Source organism: Prinia subflava, chromosome 6 (assembly GCF_021018805.1).
Source record: "Prinia subflava isolate CZ2003 ecotype Zambia chromosome 6, Cam_Psub_1.2, whole genome shotgun sequence".
NCBI classification, from domain to species: Eukaryota; Metazoa; Chordata; class Aves; order Passeriformes; family Cisticolidae; genus Prinia; species Prinia subflava.
The window spans coordinates 3,499,915-3,526,566 of NC_086252.1; the positions used below are offsets into that span (position 1 = coordinate 3,499,915).

The 26,652-nt window shown below is 38.4% G+C and overlaps 1 long non-coding RNA gene across 1 annotated transcript; it reads right to left on the reverse strand.

Annotated features, from left to right (window-relative positions):
* Positions 1-208: 208 nt before the first annotated feature.
* On the reverse strand, positions 209-6,646 carry LOC134551801 (uncharacterized). The gene is made up of 4 exons (XR_010080693.1): positions 4,157-6,646; positions 2,715-2,803; positions 1,970-2,153; positions 209-1,815 (listed from the first exon to the last, which is right to left on the reverse strand). It is a non-coding gene; the product is annotated as an uncharacterized LOC134551801 (long non-coding RNA).
* Positions 6,647-26,652: the final 20,006 nt, after the last annotated feature.

Genomic DNA, 26,652 nt, shown 5'->3' on the forward strand with positions numbered 1-26,652 from the left:
TTTATTTTAGGCAGCATCTGACAAGACCACAGTAATAAAAGTACAGGTCACCATAGGAAATAGCTTTTTAATGGGCAAGCTCATTCCTACAGACAGAATGAAATAGCAATCAAGTATATGATGTTATAATGAAATATATAAGCAAAATGAACTAAGTGGGACTTAGAAAGGCAACTTCTTCACCTGTAATTTAAACCCTTGACTTTGACACCTTGCAAACTCATTCCAGTATACTTTTAAAATACAGTGTGGGATTTTAGGTTTTTTTCCCTATCTGATACATAGTTATTCTCTTGTAAAAAATGGGCATAGGTACAAAGGTAGATGGTAAAATCCAAAGAAACATCATGATTTTCCTTCCTTGTTTAACAAACTAATTGATTCAATACAAAATTATTGTATTTTTTTCCTTTTAAATGTGATGGCGTCCGTTTTCAGCTAATTGCACAGGAATGTATATAATAATGCTGCCTGCTTGAACAACACTCAATGTAGATTTAGAGCAATACAAATTGATTCAGCAAATTAATTTTTCCTGACAAAGATGATTCAGGAATGAGAATCACTGGCAGTAGGACTGTAGATTCAGTCACAAGCTGGAAAATAGCTCTTCTCCCACTTTAGGAAAAGGGGTGAGCACCTATCCTGGTTGCTACATAGAACGTTCTGTCTTTTCAAATATCATTTTACAGTTACAAATATGATTTCTTGTTTAAATTAGGGTAGAAAGATGACACTGTAGTTGCCCAAAGTGCAACACTTTAAAAACACCAGGGTATTTTGCTGGTATTGTGAAAGTTTGCTTATCTCTTCAAGTCACATGCTTCCATGCATGAAAGCAGCAGGCAATATAGTTCATTTAGCTGGCCCCTGGGGGTTGTGACTACAGGCACAGTAGTAGAGAGAAAAGACAGCATGCCTCAGATACCTGCATAATAGGAGCTGGCATTTTTCAGCTGACAAAAAGTCCCTGTGTGCCAGCCAACAGATGTGTTCAGATTTATGATGGAGAGTGTGCTAAACTTAAGAGAGGGATGGAATAAATTACTCTGTTTTTCCGGCAACCAAGAAACAGCAAAAAGGTTGTGTTTAAGTCACATTTTTCTCCTGGTGCTGCTCCCAAAGTGATACTCTATAAACACTTTATTATTAAACTGATGAGCCTATCATTAATTCTGTTGCAGCTCAAGTTCATGAATATTAACCTTTTCTGTATCACAGACAGGTATTTATCTATTTTGTCTCTTCCTTAAACCAGGAGCTCTTTTTATGTCAAGAATATTACTTTTACAACAAAACTGCTCTAGTTCCTCTCCACATTTGCCAGATTACAGATCAAGTTTATACATAGGTTTAGCAATATAAAAGAGTTATACAGTAACTTCCAATAAAAATGAATAATACATAAACTCTTTAATTTTTCTATATCTATCATAAGTAATTGACAATATTTACTACTTGGCATATAGGTTATATTTTCTTTTGAGTGAGATTAACCAATATTTCCTAAAATAACAGCCTGGAATACCACATAGAGGTTTTGGCTTTATCAGGCAACAATTAACAGTTAATGAGATCTTTAAGCAGATCACATGTCCCTTCTTCCTTTTGAGAACATGAAAATCAAAGCAGAGTCTTTTTCTATGGGTGCCTTCAACTTCAGATTATTTACTTCTGGCATGTCTTCCTGCTTCAAGGGACTATGAGCTTTTGGAAAGGGAAATAAGGTTTTTTTCTTGTGGAAAGCTTGATGCCATTATTTCTAGTCCATGGAACTGAGTGAACAGACGTCCAATAATTAAACACTTCTGTATCCTGTAATAAAAAAAGATGAAAATGTATTCCTGGTTTCAGGAATTCTGCAGTCACAGTTTCACAGGAGGGAAGCACAATGCGGTACAGTAGAGTGTTCCCTCCTACGCTGTGTTTCTGGCTTCTGTGACATAAACCCTCTATGTTCAGCACTCACCCATGTCAGAACTTGGCCAGTTGTTCAAGAATTATACCCATTTTCTTCCAGGGGACAGCACCAGTCCTCTTGGTTGGCTGAGTGCAGGTTTTGGAGAAATTCTCTGGGTACTCAGTTAAATGGATGTCATGCTGGGTTTTTTTCTGGGAGGCAAAATCCAGTATTCAGGCACAAAGATTCTCTTCTATAGGATATGACATACACAGATAAAGGACAAAGGTCATTTCTTTTCTTTAAATATGACGGCATGGTCATTCCTCAGCCACAATCACAGCCACTTAATCTTGTTATCTAACTTTTTCTCTAAATGAACATTATCATTTTGCTGGTTCTTTTAAGCTTGAATTCTACTTTGGAATATTCTGTAGTACAGTCTGATTTTTACTTTTTTCACCATGTCTGAGTCAAGTCTCAGTTGTCTCACTCTAGGGTAAAAGAGAATGATAAATTCCCAAATGGTTAGTCACAAAATGAGCAGTCCAAAGATTGTTTTTATCAAGTCAAAAATTAAAATCTTGACATCAAAAAAGTGCAACTCTGCTCTCAGCCACCTCTGCTACCAAACTACTTGTCTGAATGAGGACAACTTTTCACTTTAGCCACAAGCTAAAGGATCCAATCTGCTCTGATTGTTCTATATGGGTCTCTAATTCTAGAATAGATCCCTTAATGACTTGTTTGTTCAGTATTTTTCCACATTTTGCAAAGCAGTTGTAAACCTTTTCAATCTTCATTTTTATCTCACCTGTGCACTGCAACTGATTTCAGATGTTTTTTGAAATTGAGTTAACGTGTTTCATGAAATTTCTCTTTTCCTTCCGATGTATGAGTGTCCTAAAGTTTACAGAAAAAAAAATCCTTGAGTTAGATAGCAATCACATGAGGAACAGTGATGCCTCACTCAAAGTAAATAAAATATAAAATTTCTTCTGAGAAACTTGTGTTGGACAGTCATATGCCCTCCCTTGATGTGCTGAATTTAAGTTCCACACTGTAGAACTCATAGCCTTCAAACCACCCAAAATGCAAATTCTGTTACACTTAACTCCCCTTTCATCTTGTACCTGGTTGTAAGCTATTCAAACTCTAATCCAGATCTGCCCACTCTCCAACTCCATTTAACATAACTTATGCAAAATGCCTGCAAAAAGGATGTACAACTGTTCCAGTTTCCCTGCTTTGAATATGCATTTGAATGAACATATTCAAGTAAAGTGTAACCACTGCTGTCTGTCCAAATATATGTGACAAACTCACTTTTTAAAAATTATTTCACGACAGAAGAATTTTTGAATTCTTTCCAATTAGTTGAAGTTTTTGTCAATGCATGCCAACTATTTGGCATAAATTAAATTTTGCCTCATTTTAGGTGAACAAGGCAGACTGTACTTCAGCAGCAGGGAACAAAGCTTTCAAGGACATGCCGAAGAGCTGCTTCTAATTTGTAAAAAAAAAGAGAGGGCTTTGTGAAAATTACTTTTGAGATACACTTGGTAATGCGTAAAATCCACAAGTTTTAATTTGTGTCAGCAATTTTTGACTGACATTTCAGAGCAGATATTTTGACATATTTTGACCTATTAACTCAGAACATTCTGATGCATTATGAAAAAAGAACATTTTCATTTGACTCTTTCAGAAAGCCCAAGCAATGCTAACAACAAAAAAGTAAACATGACTCTTTTTTCAGTTGCTGAATGAAAAATGATATGTTAAATTAAAACTATCCATTGACATTCCTTGAAATGTTTACACTTTTTACTTTGTGTTTTCAAAAACATGGCACACTGAAAAGCTGACAGCTTAGTTAAATGTCTTACACAGTTTAACTCTAAATATTATCCCAAAATGTTTAAATTTAGGATTAGATGGTTAAATTTCTCTTATATTAGTTATTATGAATACACCATGTCTTAAGTATAAAAAAGCAAATAAAGTGTGATTTGTTTATTGTAGACCAATACTGTATAGATTCCAGTTATATCTCATAAACTTCTTGGGCTTAAAGTATCAATTTAAAAACCTGATAAATATCACTAATTTTCATTCCTTGGGAATTTTTTTCATATCTGAGGGCTTTATACTAGCCTAACCATAAAAATGCAGCTAAAAGTAATAAAAATTAGCTACTAGTAAATTGAATATTAAAATGAAGGGGTTTATGCCTAATTTGAAATCTAGACTTACCTGGAAAATGTGCTGAACAAAGGTCAGTGTGATTTAGGCTACTGAAAAAGTAGTGATTGAGATTTTCTTGACATCTAGATCTGGGTATTTCTCATATATACAAAAGCTACAATCTATCCTGTGGGAAAAAGAAAAAAAGAAAAAAAAAGAAAAAGAAAAAGAAAAAGAAAAAGAAAAAGAAAAAGAAAAAGAAAAAGAAAAAGAAAAAGAAAAAGAAAAAGAAAAAGAAAAAGAAAAAGAAAAAGAAAAAGAAAAAGAAAAAGAAAAAGAAAAAGAAAAAGAAAAAGAAAAAGAAAAAGAAAAGAAAAAGAAAAAGAAAAAGAAAGAAAAAAAAAAGAAAAAAGAAAAAAGAAAAAGAAACAGTATTGACATGAGCACATAACTACTGTTGCATCAGAAACAATTCAAGGGAAGGAAGAGAATAGATACCAGTGTTCTCTGGGAACAGGAGACTTTTCCCCCGTAGACCAAAGACATCAACCACGTGCACTTTTCTTTTGAAAAACACCACCTATAGGTCCGTGACAGACACAAGCAGCATCAGAATCATCCATGTTGACCAATTTTAGTCAACTAAAACTTGGCTCTCTCCCCAGTTCTCTTCTGTGAGGAGTGCACTGCACACAGATTCCACATGGACCTCACTAAGGCAAAATGTTGGTGCGGGTTGGGAAAGGAGCAAGGGTAAAATGTTATCTTGTCCACCTGATTATCTCACAACTGTGATGTAATTTAGACAGTTCAAAACCTGGGCCACAGTCCAGCCCATGCAAGAGGATTATAGTGCCACTCCAAACATCTGCAGCAACGCAAGGGTTGAGCTCTCAGCATGTTCCTCCTGCCTTTATCCTTGACTCCACTCCCTGTTGGTGAAGCCTAGAAGGGCTTCCTGAGGGAGCAGCCTGCGGCTGTCTGGCACAGATCCTATGCCAGGGCAATTTGCCTTTAGCAGGAAGCAGGCTTTGAGAATGCCTTTTGCATCCTCAGCCCTCTACTCGTTAGGATGACACTGGAACAGACTTGAGAGTGTTTCTCAGCCACTCTAACTGCACTGTTTCCCTTAATACTGTACTAATGGGTAACACTTTAGCACTGACATGGAAACATGATTGATATTTATTGAATTGCCAGTGCTATTTCCTCTGCAGTTTTGTCTCTGAATGTCCTTTCCTGTCAACCTATAGCCTCGTGCTATAGGTTGACTGATTTGAAGAGATTATAGTCTTGAGTGTAGAGACTGAAAAATATTCTGTATGAATGACATCCTACATGCAGCACAACTATATATAACTACTAAATTAATTACTGGAAAGTGCATACTTTTTCTTAATTTGTGCTCTAACAATGGTTATGTACAGAGTGATCATCAAGATATAGTGTAAATCATAAATTACTTGAACAGCTTCCTCAGTATTTTCCTATTTCCTTTTCTGTGTTAAGACAAAATACTGTAGAGTATTTAAGTTTTTAAGAGGCTTAAAATGTTAGTGATGTGCTTGGACTAGAGTGTGAAGTAATGGGTGTACCCATAGCACTTCATGGAACATTGTATGGAGACCCTGAACATGGACAACCAAGCTGATGTGACGTTTTGAACCTTCACTGAAATATTAGTGATTTTGCGAAACAGAATACCTTTACAAGTGCATCCTTCTTTTTAAAATAGACCAATTGTTGTTCTTGGCTCTACAAAAAAACTGTGGAGTGACTGGCTTGGCATTTTCTTCTTGCACAACTTCAGTTCCTGTGTTTTCCTGCTGCAGTGCTCAAGATCATTCCCTAGCTTCTTAAACTGCTATAGTTAGACTGAAGAGATTACAAGAAAACACACATCATTCATACATACTTAACTGGATATATTTCACGCTATTCAGGAAACAAAAAAAAGCGAGGGCATGATTTTTAAAGCAAAACAAATATCAAAGCACTTCTCTGTGTAGTGACTAACAGTGACTTAACCATTACGAATTCCTGTGCAAGAGGTATTGGAGACTGGACTTCCTCCTGTTTCGCCACAGTAATACATCACCACCCTTTCATTGTTTCTCAAAAACTTCTGTCCTGGTCTATTTCAACTGAAAACAGAACAAAATATTTCCTTCAAAATCAAGATTTCAGAATGTTTCTCCAGGGCCTTGAAGTTCTTTAGAAAATGAGACATCCACACACTTTCTATCATACAGCAGTGTCAGAACACAAAATGAATGTCTGTATTTCAAGCAGAGCAGTACCTGAACATCCCCTAACCCCACCATGCCCCTGAAGCCAGGTGTTTCCACTTGTATCTGAGGCACTTGAGGCAAAGGCCACCAATTAATCTGATAAACCAGTAATGAGCTTGTTCCATTTTAATCTAATGCTTATGAAAAACCTTCACTTGTTCTAGTTTGGTATTAGTTTCAAGGAAAGATAGTTTACTAGCTCTTCACTGTCTGCAATTAAAACACTTTTAATTGTGTTAAATTAAATTTAATTGTGTGAGGGCTTCTTCTGCACATCCCACTAATGACAGCTCAGTGTCAGAAGCATTTCAGTGTATGTATTTTGGAAAGCAGTTTTCCTCTATTCATGTTGATAATCTGAGCCAATTATCAAAAGGTTGTTAGAAGTGATCTGTTTTTTCCCCTCCTTGCTACTACTGTGGGTATTGTTAAAGAAGTAAAAGCAAAATTCTGCTATGCAGAATTTGCAGTTTGTCCTGCACCTGTCCACTTCCTGTACTGTTTCCTTCCAAAGTAGGGAACATTATGAGTGCATGGCTTTTGCTTTGAGTCCAGCAGGAGATGTCATGATGCAGCTTTTCTGGGAATCTGTTTGGGGCAGACTGAACAAGCTGGGCTAAAACCTTTTTGGAAATGTTTTCTTCCTGTCCTGAGAAAATGAACCCAGCAGCTTCCTCCCAAATGCTGCGTTTGGAGGCTGGAACTATAAGTATTGAATGGTATGCAGTGTGTGTAGGAACATTTGGCCTTCAATGTAGTTTTGGACATCGGTCCCTGGTAACAGGCTGGGAGCTCCCACTGATGCTGCAGACTGCCAAGTTGTACTCTGCAATGGCACTAGGCTGGGATGGGTTTTGCATTACCCTTAAAAGCACTGCTGGAAGAGACACCACACTGCTGGCTAGCGGCGTGATTTCTGCAAACACTGCTTCAGAAATGGAGCAAGCCTCTGAACATGCCAGCACTCCCCCTTCCTCCCTGAACTCCTATTCCATCTTCAATAACAGGAGTACACTCGCTTCACATATCTGAATTTCTGCACACAGTTTCTGTGCACCACTCACGAATGCCAAGAGATTCTAGGCACAGGGACATAATGCTGCTTTTACCCATTTCCAGGTATCTTCCTCATTTTACTCCGTACAAACAAGCAAAAACATAGTCACCCAGTTTCAGGAAAGATGGCTCCTGTGCCTTTGACAGAAGGCAGTGCAGATAGAAAAAATTTGTCCATGGCCTTGAGAGGAGTGCAGGAACCAGTGCTGAGCTCCAGCACTACAGGGTGCTGCGGCTACCTGGGTTCTTCCCTGCACTACCTTACTTCCTTTTACTCAGGACAATGAACCTAATTTCAGTAGGAAACAAGAGGATCTTGTTCATCTGTGGGCTGCAAGCAAAATTTGCACCAGGCAGATACAACAGAGATGAAATTTAGAGGGTCATGAACAAAACAATAGAGCAGAGCATTTGAAAGCTTGGAACCCTCACCTCCTTCTAGCAGCAGATGCACACCTGGGAAGACAGCAGGACCCACACTGCCTCCAGCTTGGAGCCATTTCTGCTGTCAAGTCAAGCAGTCTATTTTTCAAGGGAATATGGCTTTTTGGAAAGACAAGGTTTTCCTTGTGGAAAAATTGGTGCTGCTATTGCTAGTTTTTGAAGTTAAGTGGATAGATTTCCAAAAAATTAAACAGTTCTGCATCCCGTGGTGATAAAGATCCCTTCCAAGATGTGCTTTCAGTTGCAGGAATACTGTATTCACAGTTTCACAGGAGAAAAGCATAACCTGGTACAGCAGAGGGCTGCTTCTCACACAATGTTTTCAATATTTTCACTGTGTTAAAACTTCCTTTCCTTTTTTGTATAATAATTCAGAGGTATATTTCAATCTCTGTAGTTAACTTTACATATTTTCCCAGCCATGCAGTTCAGCATAGTTGAAATGCTTAAAATCTTTAACCCATAACATGTGTGAAAGTTATTCCTCACCTGTGTCTTAATTTCTGAGGAATCTGGGATTCCTTCTCCAATAGTTATTGATATCAAATGAAGAAGGGAATGAGAAATGAGAATGTGAAAAATGGGTGTCTTCAGGAAACATTCAGCATTTGAGATGAACACAGAAAACGAAAACAAGTTCTGCAGATACTGGCAACAATGCAGAGGTGTGGAGGAATGCCACAATAAAGAATTTCTTATCTTGGGATTCCACAACTTATGTTCTTGTACTGCAGGAATTTTCTGCTGAGCAGAACATAAGTCAATTTTTTAATGTTATAAAGAGAATGTTAAAAGTATTCTGTTCACTGACCCTATGGCTAAAACTGTCTGCTTTTCTCCTTCCTGGAATCTATTTACTGTCATGGGAAGAAAAAGTGGAGGGACAGGAAGTAGAGTTATAAATGATGTCCAAAGCCTGGCTCAGAGACCACTGCAGTAAACAGAAAGATGAAGTGCTGCTGCCTCAGCAGGTATCTACTGAAAACAGGATCTGCAAATCCTCATAGCATTGGGTCAGATCCATTATGTAAATCCAAACAATAAAAGCAGCTCAAAACCACATCTTCCAAACAATCACAAGAGCTAGATATGTTATAAATGGTAGAGAGAAAATAGAAATTATACAATCAAAAAGAGTGTTAGCATCAATCATTTCTTCATTTTAGCCCCACTGGGGGGAGCTGCATGGAATCTAAAACCAAACAACATTTTGCATTTTTTTTTATTCCAGGCTTAATTTAATAGTCTTTCTTTAAAGGAAGAACAAGGCAAGAGTCTTTTAATCACTGATCCTGTATACAATAGAAGGGTACATATGCCCTAATAAAGCCTGGCACAATTATAACCCCATTTAGAAGTTTTATTAGGAATATAGGTTCTAACAGGTTTTATACTTGAGAATCCTAGAGCTCCTGGTTATACTGAAGTTACATCCTGAAATAGAGGTTTATGGCCCACATTCCTTCAGCTCAGCTCAGCAAAAACCTGTCAGCACATTTTAGAAATGGTGTGACAAAACCATTCTTCTCTACTGTATTTAGAACAAAGTACACCACTTTTGCTTTTTTATTATTATTTTTATTGTTCTACATTGCATGAATTCCAGATATACATTGGCTGGAAGATTAATCTAACTGTACTTGGTTATTATTAAAGTTGCCTTCCTGACTGTCACTTTTGGACAGCTGGCAGACATGAGTAAGCAAATAATTCTGCTTATGGAAATATTACTTTTATGGTTATTTATAACTTACAGTCTCTGATACAGGGAGTCAAGTATTCAAGATGTGGTAATACAACAGTCTAACTGATCTGGTACATGCTGTTCTGGGATAAACTCCTTTTTCCCTGTCTGTCCTGTCTCCTGTAGTGAAGAAGTCATTAAGATGGACTGAAAATGACTCAATACATGGATGGGCTATATTGTGCATTTAGGAATGCACAATTCTTGTCCTTTCTCTCATGAAATATTTATTTATAAATGCAAGAACAGCAACAAAAGAAAGAAGAAAGAATCTCCCAAACCACTCCCAAAACTCAAGGCCTGACACTAAGCCTCTCTACTGGGTAATAGGAAGCATCGCTTCAAATCCCCATATTGGGAGGAAAGTTTATAAATAGCTTCATAAGATAGTTTCAAGATGAGAGAAAAAACTTTTAGTTATTTAAATCAGATGAAATTCAAAGAATTTGCTCAACTGTAACCACCTAATTCATGCCAGTTTTTCTTACCCATGCAGACTAGGAAGGAAAAAGTGAATGCCAGTTATTTGTCACGTGCCTTGCATAGTATAGAACTTGCTTCCATGTAACTTCAGAGCTGGTCAGGATGCACGTTTGCTCTCACAGGCACTTGCTCTTTTTTTCAGCAGAGCTACTAGAAGAATTTTTTTTATTTTACCACCTATACAAACCTACCACAGATGTAAAACAAAGACTGTGCAAGAATATTTTTAGTGCTTGATAGATCCACTGAGCCAAAAGGGTGTTCTTGGTGTGAAACAGGGTAGAGTTCAACAAGAAAAGCCCCCTTGGAGGTCAGAAACATGAATAAGAACAGAGAGTTGATGTGTGGGAGCAGAGTCCAGGCCTGCAGTGCCACACTGCATTTCGTTTCAGTAATTGCTGAAGGCCAGGCAACCCATGGACTGAGGGAATAGCTATGGCATAACTTAATTGACTTCTGAGTTCAATGAAACCTTTCAACTTGACTTGCATCCATCTACTTCTGGAATATTGGACCAAATCCAGTAGAGATCTTGGAACATCCCATCTCTCTGCTGGGATATAATAAATAACAAGGATGCATGTCCTGAGGAAAATCTTTTCTCATCACGCATATGCATCTGCAAATGCACAAAAAGCAGAGCTGGGGGCCAAGCTTATGGCAAAAGTACAATGATCTTTTAGTTCCAAACTCCTGCTTCATTCTTCTCAACTTCAGAGAGCTCTGGTCACCCTTGAAACCTTTCTGTCAGGTTTTTATGTTTCCTGGGTATTCTGAAGTTCCTTTCTACTTTTGCTCAGATTTGCCCCACACAATACCATGGGGATGCTCAAAACAAAGCCCAAGAAAGAAGAGCTCATGTTATAAGAAGTTCTGGCTTTCAAAGAACTATATAGCTTAAAAGAATTGGAAGGATCCTGAACAGAACATGGCCCTAAAGTGCATGAAACTAGATCATTTGAAACTGATAACCTGTGACTTTGCAAGTTCTCAGCATAACTCAAGCCATTAAAAAGTCCCATAAAATGGTTAAATGTGGAAGAACGCTGTGAGTAATGCAGCATTGCAGAGTGTAGTATGAAAAACATAAAAGAAAAAAAAAGAAAATCCTAAAGAAATTTTCCAGACCAAAAAAGGAATAGCATGAAAAGTGGCATGTTGTAGACAGTGGGCCATAAAGCTCTCATAAGTATTTGCATAAAGCAAATGGGGATGCAAGTACAGTCAAATAGGAAATATTTCCCTTTGTAGAAGAGACAGGGCTATCTAGCTACATATAATTTGATACTGAAAACTTCAGTCAGCTCCAGCACGATCCTCACTAGGAAGTAACAAACTGGAGGGGCCTATAGAGATCGACATTGTAAGTTTAGGATATTAGAAAACACCCTTAGGAGCTGTAACAAACCTGCTAGCAAATCCTTTAAATCATCAGCCACTTGGTTAAAAAAAAGAAGTTGTAAAGCCTCCTCAATGACTTGCATCATGGGGCCTGATAACAAAGCATTGCATTCATAAAGACACAAGAGTCTTTAAACACGTCTCAGATTATTTCCACATCACACAGCTTAGTATCACCTCTATATTTTAGGGTAAATAGGCATTTACTATTTTCCTTTATGGGATTTTGATTGCCTCTACAGCCCATAACAATATTAATTCCTTCCAAACCAAAATAATTTGATTTTCATTGCCCTCAAGGCCCTTGGGTCTTCTCTAGAGGAAAGATCTCTTTCGGTTTTGGCTTGTCTACTGATTTTTTATTTTAGGGCAGAGGTTTTATTGGAGGCTTTGGAGATGGAAAGGACTTAATTAGTCACTGAGGACTGACTTAGTCACAACCATAGTCTTTCAGTCCAGCCCATTATCAAGTGGCCTTGGTTCTTGCTGTATTCCCCTCCATTGCTGTCTCCTGGCACTCAGAACAGGGAAGTTCCCCTGAGATTTACAACGGAGTCTCCTTTCTCAGCTTTTTCCTTCTGTCTTTTGTCGTTGACCATTTGTCCCTTACTCTCATGTGCATGGTTTCGTCTCCAAAAAAATGTTATTTTATGTATTCAGCTTAATTTCTGCTTTTTCTGATAGATATTCTGATAGGGTACCCCTTTCCTAGTGTGGACAGATTGCTGTTTGGGAAGTAACATCTAACAGCTCTGCCTGAGAGACTCTACCTTGCAGTGAGGACACTTGTGAAGCCCCCTACAGTAGGGATTAGGCAAGCCTGAGGCCTGCACTACTGTATTTGAGACACGTGGTCATAGCTGCATTGATTAGCTTTCTCTTCAGTGCTCCACTGTTTTAACTAATCGCTAGTTTGTAAAATGTTTGGCATTACAAATCCTCTTGCTCCTTGAGCAGAAATTAAAAATGACATCCAAACTAAAGACAACAGTTTCCACCCTTCCTTCCTTTAGTGACCCTACGCATGATATAATTCAGATTTCAAACTGAACTGAGGGTAAGTTAATGGCTTTGGTTTTGTGTTATTGATTACTCCTTTTCCATTAAGTTTTCAAGTATGGTGTGGGTTCAATTTATTCTTCCCTTTGCATGTATGTTTTAAAAATCCCTGTTATATTTTCTTTCCAAATGACATAATTACTTCATGATGTCTTTACTTCTCTCTTGTTATTTTTGCTGGAAACAGTGAAAATGTACTTAAACAGCTCTTTGGCAGACATATATATCATACTGACCCAATTTATAGCATCTGCCTTGCAACTTTGTGTACCATCATTTGCCAAACATTCTGTAACTGCAAAATAATAAGAAAATAATAGTGAAGTGTTCCTACCCTTTCATGCTCTCTGTTCTGTATCCCACATGTCCCACAGAGCCTACATAATGAAATGTTTGCTAGGTTGTTGGGTCAGCACGGAGGAACAGAGTAAAAGTCGTGCTGGAAGTACTCACTGAGTAGGGCTCATGGCTCCCCAGGCCAAGGTTCCTGCTGTTAAACACATGGTGCTGCAACTGCTAGTAAGAAGATTTAGAGAAGAGTGGCCATTAAAGCTGCAAAGTTTAGTGGCAGAACAGAATATCCTTCCACAAAAGTAAAAACTGAAAGGGCAACAGAAAAAAATGGCATCAAAACTATCTGGATTATGTTTAGCTTTGAGTTGTACATGTGTTGTTTTTCCTCTAATTTTTACCACAGTTGAATTAGCCCGGGGTTTTTTGGACTTCTAAATCTGTATTTGTGAACAGCAAAGGTCTATTTTGGTGTACTCGGATTACAATATAGATGGCACTTCTAAAGTCTTACTTAAAATATTATTAAAATAACAAATGGGAGAAATATTAACTGAACTTTAAAACTGCCCATTTTACCTCCAACTTTGGAAAGCTGATGTAAAATGAATTAGTGCATTTCTTTCTGACAGCTGTAGATAGAAACCTTCCTTTCATTCCTCTTCTCTTCCTCTTCTACCTTCCCAGAGAGAGGTTGATTTTATACTGAAGAGAAATGAAGAATTACACCTCATTGGTTTCTGAGAACTGAATCCTTCATCTCAGCTGTTAGATTTGTTTTGGGTCTTTTTTTTTCCTAGCATAGCTGCCTCCCCAATGGTTTCTGTAACTTTTCCAGTACAAAACGTGTTAGCCAGATTCTCAAGAACTTCTTCATTTCCCTAGACATTCTGCAGCATGGCTGTTTTTGCTGGGGCATGTTAAAAATAATGGTCTATGTGGCCTCAAACAGGAATGACCTAGTTGAAGCCTCAAATTCTTTGGAGGATATCACTTGTCCTTATTTTGAGTGATACACTCATTGTATAATTTATGAGAACCAGCTACCTGGAAGAAGTAGGGAGATGCAAAAATGTGATACATAGGAAAATTCAATAGCAGAAAGCATCTTTTCAAAGGGACAAGAAATAGTGTGTGCAAGCCTAATCATACCTTGACTTTCTTGTTCAATATTGATCTGTTTTTCAGAAGGATGAGTTGCAAGAGGCAAATCAAAATACAGCATGAGCTTGTACAACCCCATAAGCAGGAATGTTAGACCTACAATTTTAATGAGGATATGTCAGATTCCTTAGTATTTTATTTAACAAAAACTGTTTTGCCATCCAAACTGTATCAAAGTTTCACAGAACATATGTAGCAACTCAGTCATATAGAATGTAAAATACTTGTAAAATTTTAATGGTTTTGGTATTCTAATTTAGCTGTCATAATAGGTCAAAGCACAGGTCAAAGCAGTGGGGCCATTAGATCAAAAGGAAATGATCAAGTTTCCCTGAATACACAGAAAAAAAATATCATTTTAAGTCATGGGCCTGGGCCTAAATAAATGTACTTTTCTTTTTCTGCATGACTTGGATCTGCAGGTGACCAGCTTGCCACAGAAGCCAAGAGAGACTGGGAGAAGTTGGCATCTTGTAGCTCTCCCACACACACTATATATAATCTCTGTCCCTAAATTGTCCCCTCAGAATAGTTTGACACCTCCCACAAGCAGTAATTGTGAGGTGAAAAAGGACAGGTATAATCCATTTTAATACCAGCATATTTTTCCCCCGTTCTTCAGATTTTGTTTCTGTGCACAGTTGTGTCTTGGAAGTCCCAGCCCTGCACCAGATCAACTGCTTTTATGTGTTGCCTTGTGCCTCCTCAGTCCTTGGAGCGCTCTGAGTAGATCAGTCAAGAATGGGTGAAAAGATGTAAAAAATAAGGGTTTCCCACCCACAGATGCTTGGTCATGGCCATTCAAAGATGCACCATCTGATAACTACTGAGGAAATGTATTTGTCATTGTGTGACAATCAGAATAGGGAAACTGATTTCTCCAGGGCTAAGGTTCTGAAATAGTTTGAAATCAGTTTTATTCCATTAAAGTAACTAAATATTTGAATCTATTGCCTAAGTGAAACCACCCTTTAAAAATCCCTGTGTACTAAGAGGACCATCACTGCTTGGTGAAGATGGATAAAACAGGCAGAATGTGTAACATGCATTAAAAAAACCCCCAACAAACCAAAAAAACCCAAACAAAAAACAAACAGTTAAGAAGTAAAATATTGGCTTTTTACTTAATTTGAATAGCTTTCTAATTTTACCCAGTGAAAACACTGTGCCTTGAGACTAGCACTTCTGAAAATGAACAGAACACACAAATTGACATGAATATATCCTGCAGCATATATTAAACTTCATTAAAGAAAAAGCAGTGAATACTTCTGAGAAAAAGGAGTTGTGTTCTGCCTTACTTTTGGTTTGGAATTAATGAGCAACCATAACTATTCGTGCTTTTGCCTTTGGAGCTGCAAACTCCCCACGCTCACATTACAGTTATTTCTGCCACACATCTGGGGGCTGGGAGAACTCTGTGGCTAACACTCCTCCCTTCATTCCAGAGGGCACTGCAGTTGCACTTAGAGTTGGTATCAGCCACGGAGCACTTAGACACTGCACAAACAGAAAGCACACTTTTGGATGCTTTTCTGTGAATACCTCACTGAGCTGTGAGAGTTTGTTTACAGAGTTGCTCAGCAGCTTCACTTTCCACTGACACAATTGCTGGCTCCTCAGGTCCTTAGTTTACAAAGGGAGGAGTGATGGAAAAGAGAATATGGACACTGCTACAAGACCTATACTTCTAGATTTTTGTAATATTTAGATCTATTCAGAACAGGTGTTTCAGTTCATTTCTAAATATTTCACTTCAGAAGATTGATATATTTGCTTAATAAAAGCAAAGAAAATTGTAAGTCTCTCGGGATTTTCAAAGTAGCAGAGCCAGTTCTGTGTCCAACATCCACTGAAATTTATTAGGATTTGACTGTCTAATTTCCCTAAACTTTACTGAAAATAACAGCTTTGTGTGCAGCTGTGGGAAAACTGAAGCATTTATTACTAGCTATGCCAACATCTTAAAAAACAATTAAAATATAAAAGGCAGGCCAAGTGCCACAAATTTGCTCATAAAAGAAGGGACCTCTGCATGTAGGGAGATTACATGGTTAGGAGTAGGGCAAGAAAAAAAATGTCCTACAGAAGACAAGAACATTTTAGCGTCATCTGAACCTTTTGGCACCAAAATGAGATATAGAAAATGGTGAACAGTTTCATTTTAGGGGACTAAAATGGGGCCTATAGTGGGACCTGTTTTATAATGAACATCTAACTGACCTGTTGCAGAATTATCGTTAATTATCAGCCACATTGATACTTTATGAGCAAAATCTTTTATACATAAATATTTCCACTATTGTCAACATGAGCACTCTTCTTACATATGTGTAAAATCTTATAACTTGCTTCTGCATTTCACTCACAGCAACTTTTATTTTTTTACCATAGTGTCATCAAAGTGATAAAAGATTTTATCCCTACATGAAACAGAATAAAATTATAATGAATAGTAACTCTGAGGTTACAGATGCTTAGGAGTACTGTGGACATCCTTAGAAACCTCACATTAGAAGTGAACTCTTAGGCTGCAGGACAAGTACAAAAACCTGGTAATTCCTGTACTTTGGTCATTTTTCAGATAGTTTTTGGGATGATTTTTGGACTGTGGAGGACTGCCTTGGGCATGTTCTTGTGGGAACCCATTTTATGTTTATTGGTGCAAATTTAACTCAAGAAACAAGATAACTCTGTTTATTGTGAGAAGGGATTATGGTGAGAACTCTTCTGTTGCTACTAAATGAAGTTTTTTCTCTCTGTCTCAAGAATATGAAGAGGACATACATCCAAACTTCTTTCTCAAAATTGCTTCCTGAGCCCATCATTCTTCTTACAGGGAAGCAAGAGGGTTGTACTCCATCATCCATCTGGCACATCATGCATCTATGTGGAGAAACACAATACCCACACAGAGGAGAACTTCTGTCTCAGGTTAACACCACAGAGTGTAAATGCTCTCACTTAATAGAGACCGTCTACTCTTATAACACAGTATAACTACATAAAAACTGTAATACTGATAGCTGTAAATAATTATCTAATTCCACAGAAATTTTCAAGATAATTCATATAAATGTGAAGATTTTTTATGTTTAATTAGCATCGTTGCTTTGGGAATATCACATATCTAAACCAGCAACATTTCTAGTGAAAAGAAACTTTCTTCTAGATTCACTAAAGAAATTATAATATGTTGGCTATGTGCATAAAATGGCAATGTTTGCAAGTCCTGTCTGACACAAATACACTTGGCCCTTTCAGCACTAATTCTAAATCTGCATTTTCGCTCAGACCAGCATTAGACCATTGCCTAACACTGGCCCCCATCCTCCCCTTTACTCCAGATGAGATAGACTCAAGATAGCAGAGCAGTGTGACTCACAGAAACTCCTTCCCATATGAAATCCCCAGTGCTGCTGCCTAGTGTGCAACATCGATTCAAAAGCCATTCTAGGCCACGTGCCAGCAGTACAGCTAGCCTTGGGCTTAAGATCTCTGGTCAGGCAGAAATGGTCAGAGAGGAAAGCCAAGGAGCTATGACTAAGCCTGTGTTAGGAACATCTTTTTCTATCACCCACGTCTAACCTCATAGCACCAGCCCTTGCTGACACTGTCAACCCACACCCGTTAGCTCCTGAAAGCTCATTAGCTACAACACAGCATTGCTAATTCAAAAGTTAATTCTTAGTTCCCCCAGCAAGTGAAATTGTGACCCCTAGTCGTTGTCCTGTATTTATCCATAACCAGTTCCTCTGTCACGAGACCCGGGTTTGGCACTGCTCCACATCCACCTCCAGCGGCTTCCTGAGTGTTTCGCAATGCTGGTTAGGCCCTTGCTGTCCTGAGTCTTTAACCAGAGCACTGCAGATAAACTAGAGAGACTGGGTTCAGGCAAGAGGCCTGATTTATCCACGTGGACAGCTTTTCCCTTTCATGGACTTACAGTTCTGCATCATGTGACTTATTTGAACACTAATCTCAATCCAGCAATGTACTGATTTTCCTCTAATCTGAAATTCTTGGCAACTAAAAGAACCTAATTAGGGTGTTTCTGTTGGCATTTGCTCTTTTTCTGTGAGAGGGAAACATATTTCAGTTTTGTGCAGTTCAAGCTCCTTGAACACCGCCAGTTAAAATACAAAATTGAACCTAACTGGTCCTCTCTGGGAAAGGGAATTAGTTATAAATCCAACATTGTGACACAAAACTAGGCAAGCAACTTCACATGGAGCTGCTCCTTGGCCCTCCTCTGCATTAAAGTTAACCCTAATGCTAATCTTAGCCTTAACCTTAATCACAGGCCAGCAACTGCTACCATGACAAACAGAAAAACTAATTGGGTCATAAATAAAATCTATAATCTCATTCTAAATATATATATATATATAAAATCTGGTTTTGAGGCTCCTGTCAATTCAAGCACTGACCCTGATTTGATCACTAGTGCTAGGTTGAAACCTTATTTCCCTAGTCCTCTACAGGACATAAACCAGAACTAGCCCCACTGTTGCCTGTTTATAATCTTCTGCCATATGAATCCAAAACCTCAGCAAAGTCTCACCCACATTCATTGAACAATGTGTATTAAACATCTTTACTCTTGGTACCTCATTAAAGCAGCGGAATAAATTGACTCAAATCAAAAGAACTTTTTTGAAGAATCTTTCTTTCAGACTCAAAATCACAAACAAACTAAGCAGAGGGAATGAAAGAGAACTTCCATTTATCTCACTTGTTTCTGCCTCTGACCGGAATTCACGGGTTGTGCAGCCTGCTGAGATCTCTGTATCTCTGGGCTGACAACACTCATTGCTCTGTGGGCTGAGCCAGCTCTGGAAACCTCCAGATCTGCCTTGGAGCCTTACAAAAAATGAATACCAGCTGGCCAGGTCAAAGAAATGACTACTTGGCAGCCTAGCTTGCCATGGCGACTTTCTGATTTCAGGTGATTTCTCAGTGGAATTTTTGCTCCTACTCTTGGCAGTTTGAGTAGAGCTGATCAGATCAGCTGAGCAACACGTGGCTGTAATTTTTTTTTTATATATATATAAATGCAGCTTAGTTCTTTATACGAAGTAAAAATTCAAGTTGAAAAAAGTCAGGTGAATCATTAAATAGAAGAACCACAAAATATAATGATTACTGTTACAAGCACATATCTCAGCATATCCAGTGCTCTTTCGGATCTTTAATTGGAAGATTTTAGGTATAAAATTTAGTCAGTGACATTCACTTAAGTAGAATTAACTGCAGGAAAGTATACAACCCCCTTAGAATTGTAAGAGTTGAAGAGTGAAAAAAATAATTTCAATAGTCAAGCCAAGCCAATTTGAAATGTGGTGACAGGGAATCAAAGCTGTACAGATTGGACTGCTGTATCTGGAGTAATGAGGACTGGCAGAAAATAAAACAGTGCTCAGGTGTACTTAACCACTCCACTTCCCAAAATCCTAAGGGTCTTCAGACATTGCAAGGTCCAGATGCATTTTGCTCTTTATTACTCTAGAACATTTCTGGTGATTGACTACCTCATGGAGAGTTGCACTGTAGTGACAAACCCCAGAGCTGATGGCATTGCAGGCTGCAGGAATGGCAGAACAGAGATGTCTAGACAGGGAAAGGATCAGTATCCTATTTGGTCAATAGATGGTCCTCTAACCTTTAAAGAGGTGGGATTGCCGCTTTCTGCATCTGACGCTCAGCTGAGGTGTATCACAGTTTTACTTTGTTAAGTTGGTCATTAGTGCCATATTTCCTATGCTGTAGTTCCTTTTCCTTCATTTGTAATTATTTCAGCCACATGATATTAATCATTCCACAGAGAAAATGTTACACATGCCAGGTTCAGACTGTTCTACTAAACCACAGGGAAATGGTTTATTCTGATAGCAATGCAAAGTTTACTTTGACCTGCTGTCATTACTGAGTAATGCACAAGGACAAATTTCAGCACTAATTAAGACTATCCAACAGAAAGGTGGTAAGCAGCAAAACTTGAAAGTTAAGTAAGACTTGGTAGAACTTTAGGTCCTTACAGACAGCAAATCTATTTAATGGGGAATGTCCTTTTTGGTACGTCTTTCATCTTGGGAGCGGGAACACTTCCCATTGAGATCAAAGGGAAAATGTTACTGGCATTCACGATACATACCTAACATCATCAGACCTTCAGGCTTTAATTAAAAGAAGAATTTTGTCCACAAGAAAAGCCAGCTGTCATCCAAACCGTGGTGTGTGTCACAACTCGACTCTCTCAACAGCTTCCCAGATGCTGCTGAGATTAGTAGCCAAAGCAAAATGCAATACTTAATAAATACCAGATGCCAGGTGCTTCGTGTCTTTGGGCTTAATACCCTCATATGGGGCTACTTTTCAGTTTGTGGTTTCTGCTGAAGAAGGTCTCATTTTGGTTGCATTAGGCAATGTGCACTGTTCTTAATGAATAAATCCCATCTGGAAAGCTGCCATCATAAAGCTCCATTAAGAAGCCGCTCCCTTCAATTGAAAGCAAAAATTGTAGGGTAGGACAGTACCTGTAGGGTGTCTATTTAACCAGACTCCAAGCACCGGTTTCCCTCATGCAATAGTCTGTTCACAGCAATTTTTGTGACAGACCCTTTAGACAAGGAAGGTTCATCACTCAATTGCAGTGGTGCAACTTATGTGCATGCTAGTTCCTTAGAACTAGCAACAGATATGCAAGGTCGTATTACAAACTCAAGAATACATTCAAAACTTTGCACCTTTCCAAAACTCTCTGAGTCACTTCTGACTTATTCCAACGTTATTAATCACCATTCTGTTAGTGAAGATCATGAAAGAGATTTTGCACATAATGAATTTTTCAAGAGAGATTATACAAAAACACTTATAAATTAAACAGACAACAGAGCGCAAGTGTTTGAGGTAAGAGATAACGTGAAAGACAGAAGAACAAATAATTTACAGAATATTAGAACAAATAGTTTCTAATTTCTTTAATTTCTTTTACCTTTGAGAAAACAAATCTGGACAAGGAGTTCTTTGAGGAAAAGCAGATATGACAGGCACAGATTAGGAGGAAGATGGAGAAGCCGTTACAGAAGAACAATCAGGAAGGGAGGAAATTATTCTCCTGGAAGAAAAAAAATAGAGAGTGACAATTCACAGGGGTAACAAAAGATATGAAAGACAGAAATAGTGAAAGGCAGAAATAAGCAATCCTGACATATCCTGAAAATAAGAAATGAAAAATTGGCACAGAGCAATCCAAAGTCAAAAAAATAAGGATTGAATACAGCTCTGTTTACAAAATCCAAAAAGACCTTTATACTGTTAATGCTGCCATCGGCCCCAGATTTTCTGACTCCTGCTAGTACCAAAAGGAGTGGGAGGAATAGGCATTTGATTGACCCTTGGTCTGGAAGCCAGCCAGCAGCACTGCAGAACTTCTACATTTTTACTTTTTAAGTTGTTTTTGCTAGTGATTATAAATATTTCTCATTGCATCCTTCTAGGAAAAAGCTTGGTGTAAATAACCCATTTTTTTCTCTGTAATTTCTCCCTCTTAGACTGCTTATGTTTTGGGTTCCCTTCCACTAAATATTCACAAAATATTCTCACTAATTCTATCCACCTCTGAGGCACAAATTATTCCATGTCAATTGACTGGATTTTAGTTACGAATTTTGTATACAGCAAACATTTTAAAATATCAATGTGTTGTTTAGATCACAAGCTGTATAACTGCTTACGCTTGTCATATCAAGACAAGATTCTTCACTGACTTCTGTGGGTGGTTTTTGTCATTTGATTTATGACAGAAGTCTCCTAGCGGCCAATCTGTTTCTTTAACTACTTTTTTTCACCAGAGGTAGAATATATCCTTAATCAGTTAACTGTCAGTCAACTTTTTCCTTCTTCCTGAGGATTTCTAGTAAGTTTGTGAACCTCCAAAGTTCAATTAAAAACTTTATGTGATTTTTACTCTTTTCAGTACTCTGTGACCTACCCTTTTGAGGTCCAATGTGTAGCCAGACTAATGAGTTTCTTTTTCAAACACATCTTGCCCTGAAACTTCTGGATAATTGTAATTTTTTCCTATTTCTCATTTGCAACAACAATAGAGCTCAGCAGGTGTGTGGGAAACTGAAATAAACTGGGACAGAGGCCGAGATGGAAATGTTTCAGCTGAAAATCTGTTCTCAAAAGTGAGGGATCAGTTGCAACCAAGCTGGAGAGAGAACCCTTTGTTAGTTTGGTATGATACCTGACATTATAAAAACCATAAGATGATCCTTATCCAAGGAACTAGGTGATGGGTTTTCTTGTTTCCAAAATAACCTTCTAAGACAGCACAAGGTGTGGGGAAATATGAATTTCTTTTGTTCTTGTAGAAGTTCTTCTGGCTACACCTGCTCCAGTAAATGAGCTCGGCCTGAGACTGTGTTTGGGTCCAAGTGGACTGGGATGGCCTGTGTCAGTGCTGAACAACTGCTTTCAGCCTCCAAAAGAAGACATTCCAGGAGGCCTGCCTGGAGGGAATGGCCTCTACAGTCATTTAATTCTCAAAACACCAAAAAGTGCCCAGGCATTGTTTGGGTACAGCACTGTTTGTAAAAGGATGAATTCATGCCAGGCAAAGCTCTCTTCACCAGCACAGATGCTTGCAGCCCAGCGCTCAGAAATGTTTCCAGGCACGCTTGGATTTGGTCATATAGACACAGCCTGAAGGTGTAATGGTGTTCCAAGGGAGCCCGTGTGTTAGAGATGTGTTTTATGACCTTTATGTAATGTAGATCTTCTCCTACTGGTGTCTTGGAATCTCCATAAACAAATAAAGATTTAAGGGTGTTATTGTGTGTAACACAAAGGGAGGGAAAAACAAACGTGGGGTGTTGGGGCTTTTTAATAAATCCCTAGTTTGCATTGAGGATGTCCTAAGGCACACAACAGGCAAATTAGAAATCTGCAAATTAGAAAATATATGATTGATAGTGGCCATTAAACAGGTCTTTTCAATCAATCAAGTACTAAGATTGTTCCTGCTCACCTTCAAAGCAGTTGTGAAATTTATCATCTTAATACACGCAAAAGTTTCCTTTTGCGGATCCAGCAAATACTGCTAAGCCACCCACGCCACACACATGCTCACAGGCTCTATAAATTTTGGGGTAGTGCAAGTTCAGATCCATTCCAATTGCCAGAAAAATACACTAAAAAAAGAGCAGCAAATATAAACCAGAACAGAAACCTAAATAAAATACATTTCAGAAGGTTCCCTTATCCCATTGTATTCCAGTAAATTATGTGTACTTTCCTGTGTGTTTTGGCACCAGAAAAGAAAATACAAGTCTGTCTCTTAATTTTGCAAACACAGGGAACATGTGAGTCCTTGAAAACAAATCTCTTGAGCTCTGCTATGAAACTTTTTAAGTAATTCATGTCACCCTGACACACTGTCACTTCAAAGCAAGAAAGAAATATTTCATCACAGGAAAACTGGTTTGTTGCATTGGTCTTTACAAGTTACAACACAAGCGAAGTGCTGTACAGCATCTTTCAGTATTCACCTTGACTTTTTTTTGGAAGTAGAAGCACTTCAGAGAAATACTTTGGCAAAGCCTCCTTAGTGCAATCTGGAAACTTTCTGGTATGAATAACACATATATGTATCTATACAGTTTGTGCCTCAGCGTAGGACCTACGGGAAATGGCTGAAAAAGTCACTTAGTGACAATCCATTTAGTGGATACATACTTAAGCTCATTAACAAGAAAAATTAAATTATTTTCTACCTTCATCCTGGTTGATTTGAATGTTCTGCTAAATGCAATTGTCAGAACAACAGGCTAATTTTTGAAGCATATGCTGCAATCAGTCTGGCTGCCATTCAAATGTATATAATTGTTTCAGAATGAGCAAAGAGCACAGCAAGGCCATGTGAGGCCAGCAAGAGGAGAGGAGGGAAAGTTTGGATTAGAGGCTTCCTGTATGGAAAACATCTGCACTGAAGCTGGAGAAGCTGCACTTTCACTGGAGCCTGGGTTAGAATTACAGGGCTGATGCAGCACCCACTGCTCACCCAACCTGTGCAGGCACGTTGCTTTGGCTGAGCCAGATGCAAGAACAAGTTCAGAAGCTTGTCCCCTTTTCCAGAGGCAGTCACTCTATTTAGTGGTGCTTACTCAAAGCAAACTTTTGAAATGACTGTGTTTTGTCATCATATCAACTTCCCCCGAAAAAAAATCTTGTAAGTTATCCATTTTGTATTTCATTCAGGATGGATACTTGAGACCTAAAGGTCTGTATTTACACAAAATGTAATTATAAGCTGAAAAAGGAATTTTTTTTTTGCCACACATTGTGCCCTGCCAGTTCTAGTGCTCTGGGGAGGATGGTGTAATTAAGTTAATGCTTTTAAGGACTTCTGGCATGCTTGTCTCTCATCCAAAGCAGGTCACCAAAAATCAACTTACCCTAATTGAAAAGAACTAACAGCAATAGAGACCATAAGAACCAAAGACAGAGACATACAAATCCAACAATTTTCCAAATGTCTCTTAAGAAAGTGTTAACTTATTTTGAATTATCACAGTCCTTATACTTTCAATGTCATTGATCACATATTTCGTTGCTGGCATAAACACTGTTTGTGAACCTGCTGGAGAAGAACATCTCGAAGACCCCAAAACCTCACCTGCTGACATCCTGCAGGACTCCATCCCCCTAAAGATGATTTTAGTTTCTGTCTATCTCTAAAAACACTTCCCTCTCAGGTGATCTCCCTTTTTATGCCAGCACCTGCTCGCTACTCCACACAGGCTATTCAAGTATCAGAAACAGAAGGCAACTTATTCAAAGTTATGCAGTACCTAATTTCTGGAAGACTCAATCCCTCAATCCCATAATAAAGTAATAACAGGATAGGCAAGACGGATAAATGCGAAATAAGATCTAATAAGTGGCTTTTAAAACATAAAAAAAATAGAATAAAATTAGTAATAAAATTAACTGTAAGAACAGGAATTTTTTTTTTTTTTTCTTTCTTTTTTTTCACATATGTTCAGGTCCTTGGAGATTTTCCAACAGGACTTGGTATCTCCTAGAGCTGATACAGATGCGGCAGGAATCATGGACTTGCTACTAAGCCCGCTGAGAGTGGGTTGCAAGCCAGATTTATCACAGTATTCACTTTTGACCTTTCTCTATGCATAGGCAGTGAATACCAAACAAATAGCAAGATGCATTCTGTCCAACAAAGGGACCCTCTGAATATGAAGGAATGTCACACATACAAAAAGGTAAGGTCACACCCTGAAGAAAAGCATTAAGAAGGAGCAGGAGAGGCACTGGCCGTTCCTGCACTTCTGTCACCCCCAGGCAGGCAGAGATGAGCAGGTGCCTATTGCCAGGGGGAATAACCACATGGTGAGAGGAAATGAAAGGAATCTAAACAAGACATTTCCCTCAAAGCCATGAGGTCCCAGTGGAAGGAGAAGCTGGTGTCTCATCCACAAGAAAGGCACCTGAGAGCCTCTCCACCCCATTTCCATTGTGGTCAAGTGAGGCAGAAACCTGTTCTGAGCCAGCTCCTTGTGGCCTCGAGTGACCCTAGGAGGGGAAGCTGCTGAGAGGGAGCCTAGCTAGACAGAGCTTGCCAGTGGGTGCAGTCACGGAGAAATTCCACGTGTGATCGAGCCCTTGACTGTCTGCCAGGGATCCGGCGTGCCTGGACATTGCCTCAGACACGTATAGTGCTGCGAGGCTTTGGCTGTTGGGAAACAAGATTGATGCAGCAAGAGATGCTATAGCTTTCTGCATCCAACTTGGTCTGAGTCCCCTACATCCAGCTAGATTTGCATAGAACAGATATTCCTCTGAGAACACTGCTGAATTCTTTCTGGCTGAGACAAACTATTTATATAAATTGTATTTTTTCAGTGAAATCCAGCTAATAAAACATACTTTATTCCCTCTATTATATATGACATTTACATACTGCACAGCTTCTCATTAGTAACATGAATATAAAAGGTAAGATTGATTTCTACTATAAATCTTTATTTCCATTTGTCATTTTGGGATCATTATGCTACCAAACTGATACACATGCTCTTAGGCTGGAAGCATTTTTGTTTATATGGCATGAATTGTATTTCTGAATCATAAAATCCTATGAGGAAACCTCAATTTCTGCTATAATTGTTTCCACTTTAAAAACCAGGTCACTGCCAATCACTCTGACTTTGGGTGAAATAATACCTTGTGTGTTTGGTACATAAACAATTCAGTTTAAAATACAGGACAGCATCATATTCCCCAAACACGGGATTACTGGAAACCAAACTGAAATCCCTTGACTGGAATTATCTTTGCATTTGAATTCAAATTTATTTCTTTAGGAGGACACAGTAACAGAGAATGGAAAAACAGCATTGCATCTAATTTTTACCTTAGTAAAAATCAATACACATTAGTCTGTATCTGGAATCTTAAGACCTTTCTTTATGTGTCCTATCATGTTACTACTACAAATCTGGGGACTTTTGATTGCTCTCCTTGTGCATAGATTATAACTCTTGTCTTGAAAAAAAAAACCTTCAGGAGGAGAAGTAGCAGCATTAGAGAGCTGCCTCTGATTCAGTAAA